The sequence below is a fragment of the Hemicordylus capensis genome, chromosome 3, assembly GCF_027244095.1.
Source record: "Hemicordylus capensis ecotype Gifberg chromosome 3, rHemCap1.1.pri, whole genome shotgun sequence".
NCBI classification, from domain to species: Eukaryota; Metazoa; Chordata; class Lepidosauria; order Squamata; family Cordylidae; genus Hemicordylus; species Hemicordylus capensis.
In genome coordinates this window covers 52363189-52384887 of record NC_069659.1, presented here as the reverse complement: position 1 = coordinate 52384887, position 21699 = coordinate 52363189, and the positions used below count along the sequence as shown (strand labels likewise).

Here is a 21699-nt window from a genome sequence, read left to right as displayed (position 1 = left end):
TTCTTTAATCTATGCAATAAAAAGGTCTGGAGACAAATATGTGTGTATATGGTTGGTTGGTTGGTTGGTTGGTTATTATTTTTATCATTAGTCAGCTCCTGATGCTATGTGTAGATACTTCTGCTTCCTCACTTTGGAAGATGGAGCCTAGAATCTGAACTATGACATTAAATTAGCAGAAGATTCTGAAGATCAGTAGAAGGGTTGCTTTTGTCAATTGGCATCTTTATCATCAGCCAGCCTCCCTGAATCCAGCTGCAACACCTCTGGAGGGAAGAGTTCGTTAGAACATGGATTATTTCACTGGCTGCAAGGGACCTTTTGTAAGTGAACTGCTTTCAGAACACACACACACACACACACACACACACACACACACACACACACACACACACACCGCCATGAGGCCCCCCTTAATTTTTTTTAGATAAAACCTGCATTTGAAGCCTGTCATCATCATCATCATCATCACCACCACCTCAGTCACCATTGAAGTGATCTGGGAGGCTCCATGCAGAGCTAGCCTTAGCAGCCAACATGTATAGAAGTTGATGGGGAAAGTTCTAGCATACTTGAGCAGTGGAAGAAGGGGTGTCTGTGTATGTGATGGGGTTCCCAGTCAACCACTTAAGATTTCATTAAGGGAGGGGGTGGAGACTCGGCTGCTGCAATCTTTGTTCCTCTGAAATGCCCTTTCTCAAATATAATCGAGGGGCTCCAGAAAGCTGACAAGCCATTTTATTAGCAACACCACCCAGCACAAGCAAAAAGGCATCACACAGCTTGAGCAGGCAATTTCCATAACAAGTATATGTGGCATAGAATTTACCCACTCAGGGTCTACTTTTCCCTTTCTGTGTCCTTTTTCTCCTTAATATTTAGGAGATTCCTGTTCACTCTCCTTTTTAGGATTCTAAATTCCTCTGTCCTCCCCCCACCTTGAAAAGACAGATTTGATCAGATGGCTCCCTTTCTGGAGCTTACAGCTCAGTCAAACAGAGCTTGGCTGGCTCACCCGCACCCACCAGCCGCGCACATGTTAGTAGAGAAAATGCAAGGAGTGGCGCGGCGGGGCAGCAGAGGGGTGGGCATGGGGTGGTGGCAGGATACCCCCCAAGACACACACCCCCGGGACAGGAGGCTATGGGCCAGCACCCCAAGGTCCGGGGGTAAGAGCGCCTCTGGTGATCTTCACTGGAACAGCAAAATTGACAATGACTAGACAATGGTAAGTAATAATCCAAGTTGGCAGGCTTCATTTTCAGCCATTATAAATTAGCAACAGTTGGTGCCTTCTCTTCTGTCACTACAAGTAGCTATAAGGGGCCTTTTTGAAGATACTGAAATGGTTGTCCTCTACTAGATCCTGGGTCTAGTGCCCGTGCCTAGTGGTTTCCTGCCTGGTGCAGAAGTTATCTGACAGGAGTTTCCTCCATCTCTTCTCAACTCGACCTCATGCTGGATAAATCTCTCCTCTTTCCAATGGTAGTACTGGAAAAAAATATTAAGGAGAAAAAGGACACAGAAAGGGAAAAGTAGACCCTGAGTGGGTAAATTCTATGCCACATATGTGTTATACTTGTTATTAAAATGATGCTCTTGTGTGTGTCTGGGTGGGTGGTTTCTTCAGAAAGGCCCTTGCTCATCCTTGCCCCCTGTAGCTTTGTCTATATCTCCCTCACAGCTCACAGTTTTCCTTGGGACGTGGTTTACTGTTCACATAGCATGTTTCAGCCCTGGCTGTAAATCCAAAGGGTATCTTACCTGTTCCCTACTGCTTAGGGTTGCCAACTAGGGTCTTTTATATAGGACATGGGAGTATTTTATGGACCAAATGACTTTTTTTTTTTTTTTTTTGGCATTAGGAGGAATAGAGACTCATTGTGGTGGTGGGGGAGGGGGCAACCTTTTTTGCTTGAGTTGTGGTGTCCAGCATTCTGGGGAGCAGCTGGAAAATGTTGTTTGCTCAGAACACTTTGCTCTCATGAGCAGCTTCTCTTCCATTGTCCGTTTCCCCTTCCGATTGACCATCCTTCCAATGGGGAAGTCAGGGTGGAGGTTCTTCTTCAGCGGCAGGTAGGGATGATCATGGAACTGGCAGGGGCTGGTTCGATGGCAGGGTGGGAGAGAGTACTTTACTAGATATAACCGGAAGTACTCTCATGTGCACACATCAGATGCATGCACACAACGTGCACGATGTGTGTGCACACACCTGACACACACAGGCGCGTTGAGTACTTCCAGTTACATCCGGTAAAGAGGGCAGTGGGGTGGCAGGGAGGTACTCTGTCGTCGCAATGGACTTCTAGCAAATCAAGTGCTGGTGGGGAAACACTGGGGGGGGGTGCATCCTCCCCCACCCTTAAAGGCAGACACACACAAACACACCTGTCGAACCTTCGAGCTGGCCAGTTTTCAAACCTGTTTGGAGGCCTGTAAAAGGCCCTCCGAACAGGTTTGTGCACATCCCTAGCAGTGGGTTGCAGAGCCACGTGATGCAGGAGCATGGATAGGTGGGCCTGGCAGGTGCCGCTTGCTTCTTTCATGTGGTGGCAGTGAGAAGTTGGCAGTTAGCTAACTAACATACTCATCATCATCAATTTTATTACAGCCATTGGCCAGCAGAAATAGAAATAACAAACATATCCAACACAACAATACTAAAACGCAATAAAACAAAATACAGTCATTCATTAAAAAAATTAGTTTAAAAAGCATAAACAGCTCCCACAGTTAAGCACTTAATTGAGACCTTAACCTAATGGCAATATAAAAAAAATTTTGCTACAATTTTTGTAATATCAGAGCTTACATCCGCAAGACAGTAATATGTATAAAAACGCTCGCACCTCCCAGGAAATTTGAGCAACAAAGGGGAAATAAGTTCTTCTCTAGCATTCCGATACAAAGAACAGTACAGCAGAACACGGGTGACAGTTTCCAGGTGGCCAGCACCACAAGGGCAAAAAACCATAGCAGACTGGTCTTTAGCAAACCTCCATTCCAAAAGAGAACAGGGCAACACGTTTAACTGAGCCCAAGCAAATGAGACCTGAAATTTAGAAAAGTGCAACATTGTTAAGTAATTTGCACCTCTATCTCCCTTAGGTGGCAAAATCCCAAAATGCAGAGGGGAACAAGTCCTGTTGGCCAAAGACATTAGTTCCTGATGTTCAGTGTCATGCAACCAGAGAAATAGTATTTCCTTCACCTTATTGCATTCCTGAGTGAGAATTTCAAAAGGAGAAAGGCCCAGTTGCATTATTTTGTTATTTACATATGTTAGCCAAGGGTTGGGATAGGAATCCACCCATAAGTATTAAAAAAAGAGAATTCCTGAATCTCTGAGCAGAGTTTACAGCATCTGGCAAAGGTAAGCTCCCAGGCTTTACAAGCTATGGAGAAAGACCCAGATTCCAAGCATAGAACAGAGTATGACTCGCACCTAGGCACTGCGAGGATTGCTCTTTAAAAAATAGACTGTACTCTCTCCAGTTCAGCTGACACTCCCTGGATCCATAGCGGGACTCCAAAAAGTAATTGGGCCACAATCTTAGCACGGAATACCTGAAGAGCCATGGGAAAAAACTGACCCCCTTTAGAATAATAAAAATGCAAAAAGGCACTGAGTGTATTACAGGCTATATGAATTGAAGACAACCTATGGGCGTTCCAATTAAGATTATATTGAAATATTATACCTAGATATTTATAGCTGTATACCTGCTCAATGCAATTCTGATTTATTATCCATTTGTATAATTTCCTGGATTTTGAGAAAACCAGGACCTTTGTTTTTTTATAATTAACTATTAGTTTGTTATCATTACAGTAGCCGGCAAAAGTGCGCAACAGTCTTTGAAGACCTAATCTGGACTGAGATAGTACAGCTGCATCATCGGCATAGAGTAAAACGGGCACTCGTATATTAGCCATGGGAATCCACCCTTTCCAGAAATTGTGCCAAATCATTAATAAAGAGATTAAACAAAGTCGGGGCCAAGATGCAGCCCTGTCTGACCCCTTGAGTAGAGGGAATTGGATCAGTTAGGGCCCCATTGGTAGCATATCTGACCCGCAACGAGGAGCTAACATACTCAGTTAGCAGCTATCTCTGCTAACTGAGTAAAAAAGCACCTTTTAAAGTAGTGAATCTCTTCTATTTAGCATGTGGAAAGCAATTGGTCCTATCCAACCCTAGCAAAGCATTCCTTCAGTGGCTGATGCTAGTTACCTTGTGTTTCTTTTTAGCTTGTGAGCACTTTATTTTTTATTTATTTATTTTTGCATTTTTATACTGCCTTTCGTTAAAATATAGCCCCAAGGCGGGGGGCTATATTTTGGGGACAGCAGAGCTTCTTGTGATTTATTTTTCTTTGAAAACCACTGTGAAACCTTTTGTTGAAAAGCAGTCTAAAAATGTTTGTAGTCATAGAGAACAGCAAGTGGAAGACCGTGAATGCACCACTGCACCAGCATGTGAAGAGGCTGGCTGATCTGCCCCAAGCCAAGAGGTGAAGTTGCTGGCCTGGCTGGGGAGAGCAGGTTGGGTGACCCGTGGGGAGTAGGACAGAGTACTGTGTGTGTGGTAAACATAATCAGGTGAGGAAATTACAGGGGCCTTGAGAACTCTGCAACTGGACAGCATATTAAGCAGACATTCAGCTCACTTGGTCATCAGCTTCACAGTGGTGAGCTGTATTTATTCTCAAATTATCCAATGTTTATCAAAATATGCATATGTAATACCAATAAACATATGTAAATTTTATGCAAAGTGGAGACTTTTTTCGGTGAAAAGCATCCTCCATTCCCACTTTTTTGATGATGGATATCGACATTTTTCACCATCTGGATCTGGCAACCCTACTAGTGCTGCAAGGGCACTTCTGTTGTTGCTTGACCCATCTGTGCCTTGGTTTGGAATCTGGATTTACCTCATTCTCTTGCATCTCCTGTCCTTGGGCAGAGCAGTGCTAGGAAGGAAGATGTTTCTCATCTGTTGTGCAGCAAAAGTGGCGCCTCTTGTTCAGTGCCTCGCTAGGCAGTCACCCAAGGTAACATAATGGTAATATTGGCTCTGTTGTGCATGTAGGTTATATAGACCTACAGCAGGTCTACATAAGTAATTATTATCATCATATAATATAGCTTCAATCACAGATTCCTAAACCCTTTACAAAATTATGAGGTTGCTGAACATCCGTATTCAGTTTTGAAGATGGAACCAGTTAAATGGAAGACATTCTTGCTTTAATACAGTTCTCCACCAACCACTTGATTTTTGGAAAATGATGAGGGAAGCCTATAACAGTTTTGGTTACCTTTGAAATCAATAAGGAGGATTGGATCTTGTATGTATTACTGCGAATTCGCTTTGTGGTGATGTAGTCCATACCATTTCCTGTTCCAAGAATTATGAGCTAGGATGAAATAGTCACTCAATAAAAATGAAAATAATAGCAACAAAACTGTTCCCAGGGACTTTACTTAATCAAACGTGGACAATGGATGTAAATAATTTTAGGAACAAAGTGGCCTAAATCAAGAACAAATTATTTGATCAATTTGCAAACTGATATACTTAATTTAATCAATAATAAAAACTTACTGGCTGACATCTAACAAAGCACCAGTGTGATGGGAGAAGCACTGATGTAGCACCAGTGCTTCTGAAGAGTGCAAGACTAACACTGCACTGGTGTTTGTGTGTGTGGGGGGGAGGGGGGCAAATTCCTATGACCTAACCTCCTCCTAGAAGCGTTCTGGGCCTCCCAAAAATATCTAAGGGTTGTGCAACCTTCAGAGACATATTTTTGGGAGTGCTTCCTGAAAAGGGTAGCTTGTCAAAATTTGCCCCTCCCCTGCTCCATGAGTGTAGTAGCTAAGTTAGCTGAACTCTTAATCACCAGTGCTTTGTTAGGCTGGGTGTCAGCCACTGATGAAAATGAGCAGAAAAAAACTCAGATTTAATTTTAGTATCCTACAATTTGGCATGCTGTTTACAATTGATGAAAAGATCCAAAAATATGTTGATCCAAGCAACACATATTTTTGCAGATTGCATACATTGTGCTTCAGTTGCACCTCTGGTTGGAAAAGGCAACTAAATTTCTGGGCAACATGTGGTACAGTTTTCCATGTGACTATATTTTGAAATAAAGATATTTCCAAATAAGTCGCCCCACACCCCATGTTTGTCTGAGGTGGTAAAATACTGTGATAGGGCTGTTTCCCACAGTGGCCAACCAAATGAAGCAAGACATGGAGACAAATAGCCCCTTTGCTACCCAACACTGATATTCAGAGGCAATGAAGGTAGTGTAAGGTGACCTGTTGGCAAGGATCGTACCAGCTGTCCCTTGAATATGTGAGGTCCTTAATTTGAAGGTCCAGAGTTAAGTCTCATAATAATTTGGAGAGCCAGCTGTTCAGAATTAGTTTGTGTCATTGGATGTCTCCAAGTAATATGCCTTGCCATGACAGAAGCTGGTTCAGATTTATGACAAACAGATCATGGCTCCAGTTGAAATGGCCAAATACTAACAGCCCTCCCCTGTTTGTTTATCTAAAACCAAGACTTTTAGATCCTCAATTTCCACAGACTTCAAATTAGCATCAGATCTTCCCTTTTGGAAAACTGATCCCTTATAGTTGAAAATACAAGAAAATTAATGGCTACCATCAGATGTAACGTGGAACTGCAGGTCCAATGGTTCTGTGCCCCCTTCCTCTGCTCTCCCGTCCAAATTTAGATGAAATGTAGAGTTTCCTCTCTGCAGTCTCACTGACTGCAGAGAGGAGGGGAAACTGGCTGCCAGAGCTTCCTTCTTTACTGAAGGACAGCCCCAACAACCAATAGCAGCCAGAGGGAGGGAGGAGCTTCCTCCTTCAACTCTGGTTCCAGAAGGGGGAAACTGCGGTGCCAGTGTTTGGATGTAAAGCTTGCACCACAAAACCAGAGGTACAGATAGCAAAACCTTACTGATTGATTCCTTGCTTGCTTGCTTGATTTTATATACCGCTTGACTCCAAAGGCTCTAGGCGGTTCATAAAATGGCAATTAAAAAATTTAAAAGATTCAGAGATTACTAAAAGCCTGGCTGAAAAAATGTGTTTTAAGGGCTTTTATGAAGGCTGGCAAAGATGTTAAGCCACAATATCTATAGGGAGTGCATTCCATAGCCCAGCAGCGACTATGGAGAAGACCCGCCCCCGGGTCACCACCAGACGAGATGGCAGCATACAGAGGACCTCTCTTGACGACCTCAATGTGTGGTGGGGATTGTGCAGAAGAAGGCACTCTTCTAGGTAATTCAAATTGAAGGTACAAATCAGAGTCCAAAGAGGGAAACCACGTTCCTTTTGTGGAACTGCGGTTGCCCACATTCGGCGGGGTGAGGAACAGTTCCCTTAAGAAGCAGGTAAGCAGGTCCTTAACTACATGTTCGTACTGATGTGGTGCTTGCAGGTTGTAGGGAATAGTACTGCGGCCGCTGTGGCCTTTGCTAGAGCAAGTGCCACTCTTGGAAATGCAGCAGGGTAGCAGCAGAGCAGGTAAGGTCCTGCTTACCTGCTTCTTAAGAGAACCACTCCCCAATCCGATGAATCTGTTTGGCTGTGGGCACTGTAGCCAATTTGGCGCTTCCCAAAGGAAGCACCAAACTGGTTCATGCACATCCCTAATCTTGGATGCTGGAGTGTTATGTACATTTTTTCATGTAAGTAAAAGAGCAGCCTAAGTAAAAAATGGAAATGTATTTTGAGAACTGACAACTCTCTCCTATGCTTGGCTGCACTGAGACAGTGACACATGAGACCTGTCCTGGAGAGTTCCAGCAGTGACACAGGAGGACAAATGGCCCCCTTGCCCCAGCCTTGAAGCACAGTGTGGAGACAGGGAGACACACTCCCACATTGCCTAAGCAGCATGGGGATGTGCTTCCTTCTCCCTATCCACCATCCAATATTGTCAGTACTCCACTGGAAATAATCAGCTTAAACTCCAAAATGACAGTAGTACTGTAAGCACAGCCATTAAACCTGCAAACAAATTGAGCTGGATCTTCCTGTATATCCTGAAATAAATAGGTTTTTGTCCTGATGCATATTCACTGAATAGATATTTCAGACTAGTCCTGGACTGACTGTGTGCCTGGAACTCAGTTTGCCTGCTCTGGAACTTTACCTATGGTATCCCCTGCAACTGGTCCCTAAACCCACCTGGACCCAGACAAATTTGCTCACAGAAAAGCATTTTAAACAATTTCCTAAAGTCTTCCAATAGCATTGTACTCTTTCTCACAACTGCTCATCAGCCTGTAGAGAAGAGTGTGCTAACAGGCTCTTTTGGGATTGAGTTTTGTGTTCTCTTTTGCTTTTCTCTAGAAGTACTCCATATCCTCTTATTGTAAGAGCCTTGCAAATATGAATGCCTTGCTTGCTTTACACTTGCAATATTTTTGTTAAATGGGGAGTAGGCACTCATATCCAAATTAGGAGATTCCTGACTCAAAGAGAACATTTGTGGGAAACTGGTTTGCAAAGTTGTACATTGCATGTGCCTATCAGAATATGAGTGATTCATACGTTTTGCTGACAGGGGCTCAGACACACATTCAAAATAGGATTGTAAGTAAACATACAATAAATCATTCAGTATTATGCTATTTACAGCTCACTTTGATTAGTGGAGGATGTTGTGTGATTGATGAGCCTCCCTTCAGTTTCAATTCATATAGCCATCAGATAAGATAACTATAGACATTTTGGGGATCTGTGTTCAGGAACATGGAAGCTCACTGGAAGAGCAGCTTCAGGACAATCGATATTTGGGATATGATAGGGTGTCTGAATGAGTCTGTGGTCCAGGTTACCTCCTCACACAGTGGTTAACAGTCTGTGGGCAGCTACAGCCACTCCCTCTTCTGCAACCACTCGCAAGATTAGGCCATTAGAATACCACAACAATTTCAAATATCTTTATTGCTGGGCTGGCAGTATTATACTTAGTAACTCTGCAGCAACATTCTGGAGCAGTTCAGTAAGGAATGTTGAACTCAAGGTCACATGTCAGGGCCTGAATCTGGACATAGATGTTTAGGGATTTGCATTTTAAAAAAATTCCAGTGTTTGGACAAATTCTTTGGACCTATGAAAACAAAGAAAAGAGCTGCTTGGCTCAAATAAGCTCTATGAAAACAGTGTCAATAACAGTTTTGCTAAAATATCTTTTCTCTGTGAATAATGACACCAAGATCCTGCCTATATATGCAGCAGAATCTCCTGATAGTTTTTCCTGGATTATGCAATATCAGAATGCAGGTGTGGAATTATGTACTTAAAGGAAAGGTCGAAGGAACTGGGTGTGTTTCACTGGAGAAGAGAAAAATGAGGGGAGACATGATAGCACTCTTTGAATACCTGGAGGGCTGTCATACAGACAAAGGCAAAAACTTGTTCTCTGCTGTCCTAGAAAGCAGGACACAATCTAATGGGCTTATGTTACAGGAAGGTAGATTTTGGATTAACATTAGTAGAAACTTCTTAACCGCAAAAATATTTTGACAATGGAAGCAATGACCTAGTGGTGTGGTGAGCTTTTGCTTGCTGGAGATCTTCAAGCAGAGGGTGAGCAGTGATCTATTGAAAATGCTCTACCTTTGGATTTCCTTTACTGAGTGGGGAGAGGGGCCAGAGGGCTTACAAGTGCCCATCAAGCTCAAGGATTTTACATTCTCCCATTTAAAAAAACCTTCCTGCACACAGCTAGGATGTAAGTGAGAAAACTGAGAACCCTTTTAAAAAATTATACTAGTTCTCTCTGTGTTGTAAGTTTCCCCCCATCTGAAGCCTAAATGGTACAATCCGTTTAGGAAAAACAGTACCATGATCCTTCTGGAACCATAGGCTGCCTGCTCTGGACAATTTCAGGAGAATATCACAGGGGTAATGTTCTAGGAAAGTCCCACGAACATTGAATCTGTGACGTTCAAATACTAAACCTAACTCCGAAAATGGAGTTAGGTTCTGTGCTGGCTGCTCTTAGGAGTTTAAAGTTTAAATCCAACCCTCCACACCACTTGAGAAGTAGCGTGAGATTGGATATTTAAACTTTTAACCTCTTGGGGCCGGCCATGCACCAATTGGATGTTTAAAGTTTAAATATTCATCCCTGCATGCCAGTGAGAAGCAGCAAGAGATTGGGTATTTAAATTTTAAACCTCCTGGAGCAGCCAGCCCACTACATCTCAATTGGCATGCTGGCTGCTCAGGTAGACCAATTTAGCTTGAGGGTAGTTAAAGGAGTTTCCCAAGTGGAACTGCCCACAAATAACCAAAATTACCCCTGCAGTAACTACATTACTCTACAAGGAAGTTGCCTGTGAATAGGTGAAACCACAAGGGATGAACCTGCAAAAGTAATGTATCTCCAGCCAGGCTGTCTGCTTATGTTCCTCACTTAATGCTATCAAATGGAATGTTATAGAAGCAGTCCTTTCATTGAAGTCGTAGAACTAGTAGCCTTTTTCCTGAACAGGCGAACATCTTTTAATAGTGAATCAGATTTTCCAGGTCTCAGATGAGGTTCAGATGGGGACTATCTGTCAAAGCAGATGCACCACTTTTGTAGAAACACAGCCTTAGCTTCTTCATTGTGGAAGCTTGAGCAAAAGGTCACCATGGTTCAGATATGGGAGTCGCAGGCTTGAAAGATTTCTTTTCCAAAATTAAGCCTCTAGAGTCTGAATAATTGGCATGGAAGAAGCCAAACAGCAAAACAGGGCTGCTATGATTAACTTCCAGCCATCAATGTAGCTCATAGCTATTGAGAGTAAACGATTGTGGCATAATGTGAAATGCTTCACTTAAATAAAAATAGCTCCAGGGAAAACAGAATGCTTTGAGATTCTGGCTTGTTAAGAGAATATAAGCATAGGCTTAAGAAATGACAAAAAAATTGATTTAACATAACATTGTTTGAAGTTCCTAGTCCTTTTTCATGCCAAGATTAGAGAAGAGGTTCTCAGAGCTCCAGGTTTGTTTTTTAATGATAGATAAGCCTCACTCCTTCATTACAAGCACATGCATATTTCAGAACTGGAGCACATCTGGGACCTGCAGTCCTTTTGGACCAGGGCTTCAGCTTGTGCTCTCCACAACCAAACTGCACATTTGAGAGTGCCAGGTATGGGATCCATGCAAGCCGAGCAGACAAGTGGTTGCCCAGTGGGGGAAAGGTACCTTGCTTCTTCCGGTGCACTTTGTCCCCATGCTACAGTGCTCAAGCAGGGAAGGAAAGGTAGGTCGCTGCCATGCCGATCCACTTCTGATACTTGGCGACAAGAAGGAATCACTTTCAAATAATGAAGCTTTTAAAACCAGGAATGGTTGGTTCTTTTCTTCTTTCAGGCCATTGATGTGCCATAAATGAACAGCGTACATATGTCTGGGCAGGGGGACCAGGAGGTCATTCTCATGACCACCCTACCCAGGTAGGGGAGCTGTAGCCTGTGCAGGGCTGGTTGTGAGAACTGCCAGGGTTAGGAGGATGCTCCCATGCCTATCTCAGTGCCTGAGGTTCCACAGAGCTCAGGGAAGGAGTGGCCCACCCAATGCGCCATGCTCCTCACACAGTGCACTGTGGGATATGGGAAGATGCAGCCTACTTTCCCCCCAGCCCCTCACCATTCCAGGATTGCTCGCATGTCTGTCGTGTGGGCACATGGCACAGCAGAGCCCAGAGGTGGTGAGGATCATGGGGGGGGGGGGGGAGGTTGGTAGTGTCCTGCCTTTCCTCCAGCTCTCCCCAGTCCTGGCGTGAATGGTCATGGAAACAACCTTTAGGAATATCAAATGTTTCCTGAAATGCAGCTAGAGATTTCCCACCCAGTATTGTCAAAAGATTCCATCAGCCTATCTGGCAATTCTCTATATTTGGGTTAATATTTTTGAGCCCCATCAGTAATAACTAGCTTGTATTAGTAGTATCATCTAGTATTCATGTACTATTGTGTAGGCTGCAATTCTAAACACACTTACTAGGGAGTAAGCTTTAGTGGATATATGTCCTTCTACACATAAACATGCACAAGACTGTGCTGCTGGAACTTAGACAATACAATTGTAATCATTCTAAGCTGTGGAAGTGGGGAGAAAACAGAGCGAGGAGAAAGCAAAGGATCTGTGATCAGTTGCAGTTGAGAATGAAGACTGGGAGTTAAAGAAGGTCTTCAGAGAAAAGATATGTTTCAGGAGGGATCTGAAGGAACAGGAAGCAGTATCACCATTAGGGTTGTGCATTTTGGGGTTTTTTCTGTTTTGTTTTTGGCCCGAATCTGAAACACCCCCGTTTTGTTCTTTGTTCGAAATCAGCCAATCCCAAACACCCCCATTTTGTTCTTTGTTCGAAATTGCAAAATCCGAATCCAGAACGTTTTGGATTTTGAAAAATGGCCCTAGGAAAAAACTAGTGGGTGGGGGTGGTAGTGCCCAATGGGTGGAAATTACCACCCAAATTTCAGAAGAATTGGGCAAAGGGCTGATTTTTGGTGAATTTTTGAAGTATAGGATTTTTCCCATATGGAAGAATGGAGGTTTCAGCAAAAGTATAGCTTCATGTTGTGGGGAAAGGGGTGGCCCAGAGCAGAGTACGGTGGGTGGTAGTGCCCAGTGAGGGCAAGGAAGCTGCCAGAATTATTTCAAAGGAATTAGGCAGAGGACTGATTTTTAAAGATGTAATAGAGATTGCGCATCCGTAAAGTTCTTCCCCATAGGAAATGATGGACCTCCATAATTCCTGCCCATAACTGCACTTGGGGGGGGGGCACCAGGGTGGCCCAGAGTGAGTGGTGGTGTAGAGCACAAAGGGTGCCAACCACCCCCATGGGTTGCTAACTGCAGTTGGTACAGAATGCAGCAGAATGTTGCTTTCTGGGTCACCTTAGAGAGACCATGTTACCCCTATAGTAAAATAGCTACACTGGCTACCAATAAGTTTCCAGGCAAAATACAAGGTGCTGGTTATAACCTATAAAACAACGTTGGCCCTGGGTATTAGGGCTATGAACAAAACTGGATTTGCTGGTTCGGTTTGGTTTTGGCCTGGTTGAACTAGACCCAGTTTGAGTTCGAACCGAGCCAGCTCAGCCAGCTCAAACCTCTTTGGAATAAGTCCCCTGCTGAAAAAAAAGCATCTCCTTCTCTGTTTGTTTTCAGGAAGAACCTCAAGACCCTTCTGTTTTCTCAGGCTTTTAATTAGAATTAATTTTAATAATTTTTTAAAAAACTTGTTTTAATAACTATTCTATTATATTGTTTTTATTGTGACTTTTATATTGTATTGTGATTATTGTATTTTAATTTGTGACTTTTAAATATTTTAAATTTTCTACACTGCCAGGAGATATACATATCAGGCGATATAGAAATATGATAAACAAACAAACAAACCTCAACCGGCTTCAATCCGAGGTGGCTCAGAGCTATACTGGTAAGGAGGAATCCGGCTTCCCTAAGTACAGAGGGGGCAGGAAGGGAGTACATATGTACTTACAGGTAAGAGATGCAGCAGCCATGGTGGGGCTGCCACCCCTGCTGGCCTCCCTCCAAATTACCCAGGCCAGCAGCCCACGGTGTGGGGAGTGAGTGCGGGAAGGGCCGAGATGGGCCTCCATCACCGCCATAGCTGGTAAGATGCCCTCTCACCCGCTCTCCAAACCTCTTTTATGTAGGGAATCCCCCCTAGGCTTGTAAAGAGGAATCGTTACCAGATTCCCTTTTACAAGCAAGGCACTCGAACTGGGCCAAAACGGTTTGACACTGTTTGATACCATGAACCGAACTGCTGGCAGTCAGCAGACAAATTTGAACCGAACTATCACTGCTGGTTCCACGCATACCCCTAGCAGAGAGTCCCAAGCCAATCCTCAGTATCTCCAGGTAGGACTAAGAAAGATTCCTACTTGATGAGCTTATGCCAATCAGAGTAGACAATACTGAGCTGCTGCTGCTACTACTACCTCAAATATTTCTATACCACGCTTCAACCAAAATTCTCAAAACAGTTTACACAGAAAAATAAATAATAAATAAATAAGATGGTCCCCTGTCCCCAAAGGGCTCACAACCTAAAAAATAAAATAAAATAAAATATGGCAGATACCAGCAACAGCCACTGGAGGGATGCTGTGCTGGGCTGGATAGGGCCAGTTGCTCTCTGCCTGCTAAATATATAGGAATCACCACTTTTAAAAGGTGCCTCTTTGCTCATTTAGTATGGGTAGATGTACCAAGAGATGTACTCAGTAGACAGCAGCTTCCTATGTTCCTGTTGCCTTTAAGTCCTGCTTGTTGGATTCCTACAGTCTTGTTGCTGGATGCAGGATGCTGGGCTAAGCAGAGCTTTGGTTTTATCCATCTGGGCTCATTTTATGTTTTCACCATTTTTTTCTCCTGGCGTTTTTCACAATCCTCCACTGTGTCTCTACTGACGTGTAAAGCTGCTATCTACTGAGCTGGACCCATCTAGAGAAGTTCACTGACTGGCAGCAACTCTCCAGTGTTTTAGAGAGAATTCCCCTCGCCGCCTGGAAATCAGTATTCTACCTGGAGATGCTGTTAGGAACTGAATCCAGCCAGGACCTTTTGCAGAGGGGATTCTGCAACTGAGCTACTACTACTTATTAACCCTAACCCTAACCTCATGATCATTCTTCATGAAAACCTGCTCTGAACTCACCAGAGCTGTCCCAACCTTTCATCCTGACCTGCATCCTTGGGAAATACAACAAAGGCCTTGGAGAATTTCCTTCTTTACATGTGGCCTCTCTAGGAAGAAGAGCTCAGTCCACTTAACCCTTTCAAGGGCTGATCACACTAAGATAAGTTATCTCCTTCCTGAATAAGACTCAACCACAGCCCACAGATGGTGGGGGCTGGTGCTTGGTTGAGGAGAGAATGCACGTGTAGGACCTGCTAGCCGTGTGTGCCTTCTCTGAATGGCAGCTGCTCACCTCAGAGCCCAAAGCAGGCTGCTCAGTCAATGAGGGTCCTGGGGGGCTACAGTTAGGGTCCTGACATGACCCAGGCATCTCAGAGGCCAAATGTGCAGGCACGGTGGCATCCAAAATGGCCGCCATGCCAAAGTTCAAAGGCATGAACCGGCTGAAAAACCAGCTGAACGGGCCACTGGCAGTGATAACGGAGGCCAGAAGGGGGAGGGGAACCTCTGCTGACAGCCCCCCACCCCTGCTGCCCCAAGGAACTCCTCCGAATTTTAAATTAGAAAAAAATATTCACGAACTCCCCAAATAGTCGGAGGGTGATCAGTCTGGAGTCGGACTGAACAGGGGTTGGTTGGGTTCAAACCCAGACTGTCAAATCAAACCAGCTCGATGTCGAACCTGTTTGATGTCAAGCTGGTTTGCAAATCCCTAGTTGCCATATTCTGGCTTTCCAAATCAGGGTGCCTAATTTGCATATTATGTAAATTGGCTGGAAAATAATTTCTGAGCAGAATACTGACTGCACATTTTGTTCTGTAACTCCACTTCTACCAGGGCTAGAGCTTAGCTTTTTTTTTTTTTTGCTTTTTTTCTTTTTAAATGAAAGCTGATATCTGGTAGAATCTGGGTGGGCTAAGCAATCTGGGTGAGATGCTGTAAATATGGGTGAAAGCTGGAATTTCGGGGGGCATGGCAACTCTATGGGGGGCTCATGGGGCCTGTCCAAACACAGGGCTGGGGGCAATTGCCCTGGTCCCCCCACTCTAAGTAAAGGTCTGCCACACAGCTCTACCCAATGAATGGCCAGCCTGAAGGCAGCATGGCTCTCATTAATGCCTGGGAGGGGCAGGATGGGAGAGAGGTGCAAATGGAGCTGCTGACCCCTGCTAAATGGGCAAAGAGGCATGGTGATTCTTTTTATTTAGCAAGGGGAGCAAAACTGGCCCTATCCACCCCCAGCACAGTACCTCCAGTGACTGTTGCTGGTGTCTAACATGTTTCTTTTTAGATTGTGAGCCCTTTGGGGACAGGGATCCATCTTATTTATTTATTGGTTATTCCTCTATGTAAACCACTTTGAAAACTTTTGTTGAAAAGCAGTATATAAATATTGGTTGTGATTGTTGCTGGGAACCAGAGGCAGCTGCACCTCATTTGGTGCCCTCCTGGCTCCTTAAGATGAGCTCCTACAGCTTTTATTACAAGTGATTCTAACATGGCTGCAGCTCTAGGTTTCAACGTTGTGCTAGTGTTCCCCAACATTGCTTCCCTTTGTGTATGCACGTTGCTTGCACCTATGCATAGGAGAACATAGGAAGCTGCCATATACTGAGTCAGACCATAGGTCCATCTCACTCAGTATTGTCTACACAGACTGGCAGCGGCTTCTCCAAGGTTGCAGGTGGGAATCTCTCTCAGCCCTATCTTGGAGATGCCAGGGAGGGAACTTGAAACCTTCTCCTCTTCCCAGAGTGGCTCCATCCCCTGAGGGGAATATCTTACAGTGCTCACATATCAAGTCTCCCATTCATATGCAACCAGGGCAGACCCTGCTTAGCAAAGGGGACAAGTCATGCTTGCTACCGCAAGACCAGTTCTCCTCTCCTTACCCGCCTCTCCTGTGTGACTACCAATTGGCAGAAGGTGAGTTGCTATGGAGTAAACATTGTAGTCTTCTGTGGTGTCATTTTATCATAGATTTTAGCAGCAAGTATGACAGGGAATGTTTGTTAATGGGTATGTGTTAAAGAGCCTTTTGCCTGTTTCTTGGAGCAAGCTGTTAAATTGTGCAATAAAGGGGAGGCTTTTCACACTGAGAAAGAGGAGGTTGAAAGCAGAAGAGAGTCAGGGGGCATAGCTGCTGTTGCTGACCTTGTGCAATTCAGAAAATGGTGTCTGCTGAAAATTGGTTGTCAAGCGGGGGTGTAACTATAAAAGGGCAAGGGGAGACAATTGTCTGGGGGCCCACTGCCTGGGGGGGGGCAGAGGCAAGTCACATGACTGACTCCCCCAACCATACACCCGCCCGGGCTTCCTTTAGTTGTATTCATCCTCTGAAATTGATGTGAGTGTTAAGACCTGGAGCTACCAGAACAGAATGTCTTTCTCTAGTACCATTAAATGACTTGCATCGTCCACAATTAAAAAAACCTTCTTAAAAAATAATTTAGGATGATGTTCTATTGTGGCACATATATACATTTTAAAATCTTGTCTCTGGGCCCACTACAACCTTGCTACACCTCTGTTGCCAAGTAAGACATATGGGATTATAAGGAAGGTGTGTCTGTGCAGTGCTTGCCAGTCTTAGTAGGGAAGTGACAACCTGTGGTACTCCAGAAGTTGCTGAACTACAACTCCCATCACTCCCAGCCTCAATGAATTATAGTCGTAGTTATAGTTCAACAACATCAGGCGTTGTAGTTCAACAAAATCAGCTTGGGAACCACAAGTTGGGAACCCCTGGATGACAACGACAACTACAACAAATATTTATATACCGCTCTTCAGACAAAGTTCTCAATGTGGTTTACATAGGAAAAACAAATAATATACACATAAGATGGTCCCATGTCCCCAAAGGGTTCATAATCTGTGTGTGTGTGTGTGGGGGGGGGGAGATAAAAGAAAAGGCAGATACCAGCAACAGCCACTGGAGGGATGCTGTGCTGAGGTTGGATAGAGCCAGTTGCTCTCCCCCTGCTAAATATAAGAGAATCACCACTTGATTGATTGATTGATTGATTGAATTTATATACCACCTTGTATAAAAATCTTGAGGCGGTGTACAGAATTAAAACATAAAATATAACACATTTAAAATCCATAAGATAAAAAGTAGATAAAAACATGTTAAAAACACATTAAAATTTTAAATTTTAATATGTGTCTCTTTGCTCAGTTAGCAGATTACAAAAAGAGAAATAAAAAATATTAATGCCCTCATCTTAAAACAGTAAAGTGAAAATGAGATCATTGAAATCAATGGGATATAGTTCCATGTAACAGTAGAATTCGGATGGCAAACAGTTTAAAGTAACATGCCTGGCCACAGAACTGGTTTCCCATGGACAGCTGCTTGAGTGTTCAGTATAAATGATGGCTTCTTATGAGCCTGGCAAACTCTATAAACTACACCACCCTGAAGTGCTCTTCTCAAGTCGGCTGCAGTGTTGTTTACAAGTCTGAAGATCAGCTCACAGCCACACTTTAAAAAACATTAACAAACAAATAAAAGAAAACGGCTGCTGTAGTTCTCTTGCTGGAATGAACTTAACCTAAAGGCTACAGGACAAAATGATCTTGGCTTGGTGCTTACGACTATGTTGATAGTGAAATACAAGATCATAAACATTAAAGTGTTTTCGAAAAAGTAACATTTGGATACTTTTCCCTATCCAACATAAATACCAACAATTTAAAAAATGTATATAAGAAACTGGCAATTCTAGGCAGAACAAATAAATAACACAGTGGGGGAAATGCTGACTAATATACTAGGCTTGGAAGAAAATGCCACAGTTCAATATGAAATATATATATTTGACTGTCATCATAACAAGCGATTCTGTTCTTTGTGAAAAGGACCTTCCTGTTTAAGTGCTCTCTGGAAATATTTAAACTGTACAGATTATTTTGGGGAATTAGCGATATGTAACTCATGGAGTGTAAAACTGGCACTTAGCTAAGATGTAGATAAGATGGAGCTGGTATATTGCTGCTGGCCACCAAAAATGGTGGGGGAGCACCTTCAGTTTTTTTGTGCTAGAATTGAGACATACCCAGGCTGTAAATATTGCTAGTTGCCAGTGACCCATATCTAAAGAAAATTTCAGCATCAACCTATGCATGCATAAGTTGTGGTATCATCAATATGCAGACAACACTCAGCTCTATCTCACTATGGGCCAGTTTGGACAATACACCCATACATGATTAGGGATGTGAGCACAAACATACTCCCCCCCACTCCCGCCCACAGTGTGCCATTCAGAATTGCATTAAATCTACCTCCTCAAGTGCAATTTAAACACAATGTTAATTTTCAGATTAACTGCCTGTCATGCAGTTATAAACTGGAACAGAGTGCTGGGACGGGGAACGAGACTTGTACGCTTATGTTCCTAACCACATGTGGGCAGAGTTGGTTCGAACATTTCATCTGAACTGGCCTGATGTCTTCTGATTCCAGGGAGCTGGTAGATATTTTCAACCAGGTTCTGGAGGCATTGATGAGCTGGATGTAAGCTAACAAGTTGAAACTTATCCCAGGTGAGACAGAAATGCTTGTGGTCAACAGGAGAACTAATCAGGGAGGAAAGATTTGCCCAGTATTTTCTGGATAGGATAGCGCTCTCTTTGAAGTAACAGGTGTGCAGTTTGGGGGTGCTCCTGGACCTGACTTTGCTCCTGGAGGCTCAGGTGGTGTCTGTAGTCAGGAATACCTTGATGGAGCTTCATCTTGTATACCAACTGTGCCCCTTCTGGCCAGTGTCACCCATGCCCTCCATCACATCCTCATTCGGTTACTGCAAAAGACAGATATCTTGCATGATTTTATCATTTATCATTTTAATTCTTTATTCACTTTGCAGTTATTCTGATGAAAACTGCAATATAAATATATATTAAAGTGTATATTTTATGTATTTAAACAATACATAAAATAATATGTACTCAGAAATTTTAAAAGTATTGCATAAATACAGACAGTATAGTTGCTTTCCACTCCCATTATTAGTCAAAATAACTTGCTATTGCTACTGTTTAACATGTATAAGTGCCAATAGCATGCTAGAGACTGAAGAGAACCCAGAACTGAAACAGTTGCCATTCACATAATGATGGATTTTATCAACAGTCTACCCATATAAGGGCAAAAGCCCTCAAACTGTGTTTCCCCCCAAAAATGATAGAGGTAGTTTGCACATCTGTGGTGCTATTCTATTTCAGAAAAGAAGCTGTTGGGAGTGTCAGAGGACTGAAAGAGCCTTCCAAGAACCAGAACATATTTTCACCCCAAATTTTAAAAGTCCAGATCCACCTTTGTTAAATGCATGGCTTACGACAACTTGAAGATGAATAAAAATAAATGTCTTAACCATATAGGAGGTCAGCAAATTCCAAATACCACTTTTGAAAACTTATGGAAGCATTTTGTTTTGTTTGGATCTCCTGATCTCCTGACTGTACCATAGAAGTAAATGACTTATCTGTATAATAAACATATTACTTATTTTAAGTAATGCTTTGGCGTACAATATGGTAGCTATTTGCTTCCTGGTTTTTTCTTGTACAGTGTTCCAAACTTGGAAAGAGCGACTCTCCCCTCTGTATTTTGCATAGAAATAGAATGTAACTTTAGATCTGAGCTATCGTTTCCTAGTGACAGATGATCTAGCTGAAATGAATGTTGAAGATGCAAGACTGTTGCCTTCAAGCTCCATCAAGGGGAATGAGCAGGAAAATCTTGCCCTTAAAGATGAAGTGGTCTATGAATCTCCTGACATGAAAAACGCCCACAGGCAAGTCAGGCAGATCAAGGGTGGTTATTTCAAGTGGTATATGATATGATCCATGGGAATCATTGCGGTTGGTTGAGATACAACAGTAGGCTGTGAAGTGTGCATTGCTACCCATAGTATTCAGGAGGTAAAACTTCATGTACAGATTTGCAGAATAAGCCCTTTGTCAGGCATTCCCCCAAACAACAGCACAATACGGGATCCCCCCCCCCACAAGTAATCCTAACTTTGCCCCTATTTTTAATGGCATCCCAGTGAGGCTTCTGGGAGACAAGCTATAGGCTAAATAATCCAGTGGCAAATAGTCCATCTTGATTAGCCTTTTCCCAGACTCATAAATAGTTAGCTGTAGCTTATTCCCTTGTCTAAAGCATAACAACAAATAGGCACCCATGAAATGCGGTGCTGTAACTCTTAATGACAAGTAATGAACATAGCCAATATCTTTTTGAGAAAAGGAAGTTAAGCTTTATGTTTGCATTAAAAATAGAATCAGGTCACAAATTCATCTGAGGGGCCCAAATGAGAACTCAACAGTACTCTCACAACATAACATAAATTACGATAAATGGAATATGCCACGAAACATGTTCATAGTGGTTTGCTCCAGACAGGTTCCCAAATCAGGAAACATTCACTGGGCTAGGTTCTCAACTACTGCACACTATGTAAGAGCCAAGTACTAAGCAGCCATATTAATCACGCAATCTACAGCCATGGCATGACATTTCCTTTCCTTTGGGCAAAAGAGTAATTTTTTGGTAGTGAATCATATGTCTCATATAACTGGCCTCTGTTTCAGAGCAACCCATACACAATTAAGTGGACCACCCATACAAAGCATTATTATTTACCTATATGAAGGTCAAGCAATGCTTTGTTTAAAGACAATTAGAGGTTTAGCACTGATGATGACATAGTGGTACAATCCAGTTCAAGAAAATCCAGCTGAGTCCTGTTGAAAGTAATGGAATGAGATCCAGTACCGTGTTTCCCCAAAAATAAGACAGTGTCTTATATTAATTTTAGCCCCAAAAAATTCACTAGGGCAATTAGTGGTACATCAGAAATTACTGCTAGGTCTTACTTTCGGGGTAGGTCTTACTTTTGGGGAAACAGGGTAGTGACTAAATTGTTTTCACTGGGGCTGTATGGCAACTTGCTTT

General features: G+C 43.1%; 1 long non-coding RNA gene across 1 annotated transcript; it reads left to right on the top strand.

Annotated features, from left to right (window-relative positions):
- Positions 1-6894: 6894 nt before the first annotated feature.
- On the top strand, positions 6895-20263 carry LOC128348956 (uncharacterized). The gene is made up of 4 exons (XR_008318449.1): positions 6895-6967; positions 13406-13495; positions 19201-19280; positions 19962-20263. It is a non-coding gene; the product is annotated as an uncharacterized LOC128348956 (long non-coding RNA).
- Positions 20264-21699: the final 1436 nt, after the last annotated feature.